The sequence below is a fragment of the Heterocephalus glaber genome, unplaced genomic scaffold, assembly GCF_053883595.1.
Source record: "Heterocephalus glaber isolate CG9 unplaced genomic scaffold, H.glaber_assembly_v1.0 deba00001608, whole genome shotgun sequence".
Lineage (NCBI taxonomy): Eukaryota > Metazoa > Chordata > Mammalia > Rodentia > Bathyergidae > Heterocephalus > Heterocephalus glaber.
Genome location: NW_028258379.1, coordinates 9,582,839 through 9,589,093, shown reverse-complemented (window position 1 = coordinate 9,589,093; position 6,255 = coordinate 9,582,839). Strand labels below are relative to the sequence as shown.

Here is a 6,255-nt window from a genome sequence, read left to right as displayed (position 1 = left end):
GCAGTTTCCCAGGAAGATTTGCCCCCCTCCCCCAGAGCCCACAAACAGTTCAGCTCTTTAGTGGCCAGAGCCCAAAGGCCTTGGGAGGCAGGTGTGAGGGGAGGGGGTGGGTTCTGTGGTCAGAGTTCCAGGCTGGTCATCGAGACTTCTATTCTCCTGGAAGCTGCCGGTTACATCACCTGGAACACATTTCTGAACCGTGCATCTCTGGGCACAAAGGGCAAGGGTGCAGACAATAGGCTGTGGTTTGGCCACTTCCGAGCTGTGCGAACCTGAGCATGCCATCGGACCTCTCAGCTGGGGTTGCTCGGTTGTTCATCTGGGAGGTGGGAGTGGTGGGGAGGACGGAACGAGGTGATGGCTAAGAGCCCCAAGTGCATCTGCAAGAGCAGGTGAAAGGAAAGGGTGGGGTAGGAGCTGCCTACACTCCTGTCACGGGGCAGACACTGGTCACCACCCTGGAGTGGGCAGGAGGAGACTCTAGGATCCTCTCCATTCCAGGCAAGGCCTTTCTTTGGGGGCTCAGGACAAATGCAGGTAGCAGCACCCACTCAGTAGTGGGGTCAGGTAAGGCTGACCAGAATGGAGGCCCATGCTAAACTTCCCAGTGACTCTTTGGTGCCACCTTAAGAGATGGGTTTGGAGCCTCAGTCCTTCTGTAATCGCCAAGCCCTACCCCCTTCTTAACAGTAGGAACAGAGGAGAATTAATTAGTAAACGTGGCTGTCAAACGCGGTCAGTGTTATTATTAACTTAGTGTGTTTGTTTAAAGGGGGGCCCTGCTTGCTCCAGTGTGCTGCGTGTGGGCGACTGGCCGGCCGGCCAGGTTTGCTGGGAAATCCTGGAGATTGCTTCCACATGGGAGTTTACAACACAAATAATTAATTGCAGTGGTGGAAGGCCTTGGGGGCCAGGGATAATGAGTTCTGACATGGCTTTTGCCTTCCTTCATATAAATGGAGAGGCGTTCCCTAAGGGGAGGAATTGGACCTGGAGAGGGTGTCCCAAGGGTTTAGGTGCCACTATCTGCAGGCAGGGTGACCAGACAGGTCCTCCCTGCTATCCCAGGGCCCTCAGCCAGGGGGGAGACCTGAGGAGTGCTGTGAACAGGCCACGCAGGCCATGTGTGTTCATGTGTTCTGCAGCACGGACATGCACAGGCCTCTCCAGGCTGATCTGCTGCAGTGCTCCGGAAGCAACCAGGTGTACCATGTTCACCTCACACACCCCACTGCACTGCTCCGCTACTCATGGCCAGGTGTGGGTAGGAGACTGGTGTGGAAGTGCTACCTTATCATGTCCACCTGATTTATCTAAGATGTGCTGGGGTGAGAGGAACTGCAGGCAGTGTCTCTGCTCTTTGGTTTTTTGAGACAGGGTCTCACTGTGTAGTTCAAGCTGCTCTTGAACTCACTATGTAGCCCAGGCTGGCCTCGAACTCTCTGAAATCCTCCTGCCTCCGCCTGCCAAGTGCTGGGATTATAGGCTTGCGCTACCACGCCAGGTCTCCTAATGCTACTTTAAAAAATTATGAGGCCTTGGCTTCACTCACTGATCTTTCCATATACTGAGTTCTCATGTGTCTTAGTCCTTCCTTCCAAGACTAAAAGGAAGGGACTCTGGAGCCACACTTAGATTTAAATATTGCTCCATCACTTGCTAGCTAGCTTTGTGAGTTTGGAAAGGTTAGTAACCTCTCTGTGCTTCAGTTTCCTCATCTGTATGATGGAGTAATACTACCTCTTGGGGTTGGTTTGGGGGATTGAGTATATTAACATTCATTTTTTTTTTTGTAATGGGATTTGAACTCAGGACCTTGCGCTTGTGAGGCAATCAACTGAACCACTGAGCTAAATCCCCGTCCCCTACATTAGCATTCATAAACCATTTACACCAATGCTTAGCCCATGGCGAGTGCTATATAAAAGCTGGTTAAACAAATGAATGAGTTACGACGGCTCTGAGCAGAGCAGGCCACTTTAAGTCACTGGTCTCTGTATCATTTCCTTTCCCCCCAGCATTTCAACACACTAAGAACAGGTGCTGTGTACCTGACACTCTTTTATGGCTCTCCTGATCTCTTGGCCGCTTGCAAGTTCCACCTACATAGAAGCTGCCCTGGCTGGAGTCTGCTATGGCTCTGTGAACCAACTTTCCTCAGGGAGGTCCCTAAATCCTGTTAGCTGCTGTGGTCTTTGTTCTTTGAAAGATAACTCCTCTGTATCAGGCAGGTGAGCCCAGCACATACCTACCCATACTGCCTCCAAAAGGGGTTATCACCCTGAACTGAGGAGTGGACTGGCCTTGTGCCTTGTGACATGTGGGATAGGAGTGTTTCAGCATGCTGCTGGGCTCCTTCCAGTTAGTGTCTGGAGGCTTCAGGGTGTGCTGGTTTTGCACGAGGTAGGCCAGGGTTGTCCCGTACCAATGAAGGACATTTTGTTGACCGTCCGATCATTCCTTGCCTACTTTATTGTGACCTGTCAGTTGTAAAGATGGAACATCATTGAAAAGAGCTAGAAGACAAGAGCCAGTATAACCCAGAAATACAGATAAGTAAATGTTAACAGACTTCTCCCTGAAACCTGAGCAGACTGTGTGCTTAAGTGTGTGTGCATGTGTGTTGTGTGTTCATCAAGCTTCTTTCTTTCTTTCTTTCTTTTTGTTTATTTGGTGGTACTGGGGATTGAACTTAGGACCACTGCACTGAGCTACATTGCCAATCTCCTCTTCCTCCTCTTCTTCCTTCTCTTCCTCCTCCTTCTGCTCCTTCTCCTCCTCCTCTTTCTTTTTTTTCTTTTTTTTGAGACAAAGTCTTCCTAAATCACTAAGTTCCCAGGCTGGGCTTGAATTTGCAATTCTCCTGCTTCAACCTCCAGGAGTGCTGGGATTATAGGTGTGTACCACCATGCATCTTTATATCCACATTTTGGATATCATAAAAATCATAAAAATTCTGGGAAACCATCCTAAAGAAATGCTGTAATGTTTGCAAAATGCTTTATGTGCAAAGATGTCCTTTACACAGGTATTTATGAAAGGAAATGGGACAACTGCAGTGTCCAGCGCTGGGGATACAGTTATGTAAAGCCAAGGTTGTGCAGATTTTATTGGTTTTCAGTCTTTTGTAGGTTCATGAGTTGCTTGAGAAACCTATTAAAATGAAGATTCCCAGCCTTCACCCCTAGAGATTCTGATTTAATAGGTCTGGGATTGAGTCCAGAAATCTACATTTTTAACATACCCTATATGCTTCCAATGCAGATGTTCTACAGTTCAACATTTGAGAAAACTGATCCACTCGATGGGATTTTGCAGTCATTTTAAATGATGTTTACAGGAAGATTATAACAGTATGGTGGAATGCTTTGTAAATAAAAAGTATGTAAAATTGTATATGACTCTGTATCCAATTATGAAATACAGCCATGTAAACCAAAGCAAAAATGTACAAAAATGTAAACAGAGGCAGTATCAGGGTGGTAGGGTTATGGTGATTTTCTTCTTCTTTTCTATATTTTCCACAATTTCTAAAAGTGAGCATAATTTTATCACAAAACCCATCAACCCATACTTTTAAAACAGAAACTGTTCTTGGAGCAAAAGGGCAGTCTATTGGTCATTCTCTTTCCTGGCATCACAACAAAAGGTTTCATTTTCTCTCTGAAAAATGGGAGGAGTCTGAAGCAAAGCTATCCTGGGGTCTTCACCTTCAGGTGGGTCCCAATCCCTCTTAGAAATGCTCTCCTACAGCTGACAGACCTTTGATGCATGTCTATAGTCCCTGAAGGTCAGTCAGCCCCGAGTCATGGTTAATATCAAAAATATTATCAGGGGTTTGGGGCACAGCTTAGTGGCAGAGTGCATGTTTAGCATGTGCAAGGCCCTGGGTTCAATCCCAGCACCAAAACACAACAAAGTATCTCAGCCTGGGATGGTAGGGCTGATCATTTTAAAGAGCAGGACAGTCTTAATGCCTCACTCTCTTTTAGAGACAAGATCTTGCTATGTAGCCCAGCCTGGCCTGGAACTTGTGGCGATCCTCCTGCCCCAGCCTCCTGAGTATTGGGATTATGGGTATGAACCACAATGGCTGGCCTAATGCTATTCTCTTGAACATTATTTATTTATTTATTTTTACCAAAAATAAACAAATTAACTTTATTAAGTTACTACTTCAGTCCGTACATTGATTTGTTTAAAAAAAATCAGTTTGGAATATATTATTGAAAGTGAGTACGCACAATAAATAGGAAAGGGGCTGTGTGGTGCGGGAGGACAGTCACCAACTTGTCCCCGGGTGGCCTCCCAGGGGGGACAAGTGCCAAGCATGCCTGGGGATGGCTGGCCAGAGCCCCAGGAGGCCGCCATCCCCCCAAGGGAGCTCCACCCTCTGGACCACTCGGAAACCAAAGCGCGCACCTCACCGTGCATCCGAGAGCCAGCCTCACTGACCAACAGTGCCAGGGAACCTTCATTAATGAGTTTTTTCCTTTGCAGTTCTGGGGCTTGAACCCAGGTCCTTGAGGATGCTAGGCAAGTGCTCTAGCACTCAAATTTATTCAAGGGAGAGTCTCACTCTGGTGATTCTCACTTGTGATTCTCCTACGTCAGCCTTCCAAATAGCTGGGATGACAGGTGCATGCCACCATGCCCAGCTAAAGCAAAATTTTTGCTTGAAATATATGATTACTCAATTATCCCAAGCCATACGGCAGGCCCTACAGTAATAAGTTACACGTATTCTGAATTTAAATAACTTAAACATGATGTGGCTAATATATACTATGTATCTCAACAAGCCTCTCGCAGGGAAGGTGCTAATTAAAAGGTATTTTAAATTAGTGTTAATTGCTGCTCAGAATGGCGTATCTATAGTAATGGTGGCGTACCCCTTACTGCAAATGCAGAACCTTGGAATCATACTTGTTTGAACAAATACTTCTTATGTACACGTGTGTCCATGTTCTATGTGCAAGTTCTCAGTGGAGCAGGCTTATGATCACGGCTAGGCTTAACAAGTGCTCCCTGACTCTTCGAACCCCGAAAGCACTGCTCACAGGGACCTGCGCAGGCGCAGGTGCGGCCGCCCATCGCCCTACATTGGTGTACCTGGTGCAGCACCAGCTCTGGAGGGATGCTCGTCTCCGGGCGTACAGCTTGCATGTTCTCCTTTCAAAGGCAGCCACCAATCTGCTTCACCACCTCATCAAAAAACAGGGTGGCAAGCTGAGAGTGCAGAAGTGAGCAGAACTCGAACGACACCGAAAAATCCAAGATGCAAAATCTTGGGTAGCCAGGAAGGCCCGGGCTGAAACGCAAAATCGTCTCCAAATGTTTGAAGTCTCCCATCCGTTCAGGATGCCTTTACCAAATGCGGTTTCACCAAGGTTACTACTGATGTGTATCGCTCCAGCACAGGTGGAAAGCCGGTTTCGAACCGGATTTTACAATATCCGGATCTCCTTGATATTATATCTGATTTTTTGCACCAAGGAACGAAATGCTTGTAATCCTCCATTCCCGATACTACATCATACATTTCCTGCGTTGAATATCCAGTAATTCTCTCTGAATATTCTTTTCTTTTATTAATGGTGCAGTGATTTTTGAAGAAAGTTCTTGCATGTATCTCCTTAGGCAAAATTGAGGTATGTAGTGGGAGAGTTCTACTCATCAGTAAACCACAGGAAGCTAAATATCCGGAAAATCGAAGGCAGTCCCGCTTAAGGTTACAGGAGGAACTCGTCTCAGCGCAGTGAGAAGAACCAGTGTGTCAGTTTTCGTTCGAGGTGGGGCTTTCCCAGTTTCTGCGCCCCTCCTGATCCCCCCCCCCCCGCCGCAGCCCGAGGCGGACACGGGTCCGAAGGAGGCCCCGGCAGCCCAGGGCGACCTCAACCGCCCCCAGGGTCCCGACGTGGGAGCCTCGGGTCTCCTCTTGGGCATTTTTTAGATATGACAGTTTGTACAGGACAGTAAGGCCCTGTCTCAAGAAACTGGATATTGGGCCGGTATAGGGAACAGGGGAAAAAGGGGACGTTACTGGAATCTCTGCAGTTAAGCCCTAGTCTCCTGCGAGCCAAGGCAGTACACGGCGAATTATAGGAAAGGCTAAAAAAATGAGACTGAGAAGAAGCTGAGCCTTGGGTCTGATCAGTGCTGCTCTGGGCGGCAAAGACAAAAGCCCCCAGCTTACCGCACCTTTTCTTCAGTACTCAGTACATCGGGAGAAACAAATGTAACGAATGACTTGCA

The 6,255-nt window shown here is 47.5% G+C and overlaps 1 pseudogene; it reads right to left on the bottom strand.

Annotated features, from left to right (window-relative positions):
• Positions 1–293: 293 nt before the first annotated feature.
• On the bottom strand, positions 294–5,809 carry LOC101698150 (coenzyme Q-binding protein COQ10 homolog B, mitochondrial pseudogene; annotated as a pseudogene).
• Positions 5,810–6,255: the final 446 nt, after the last annotated feature.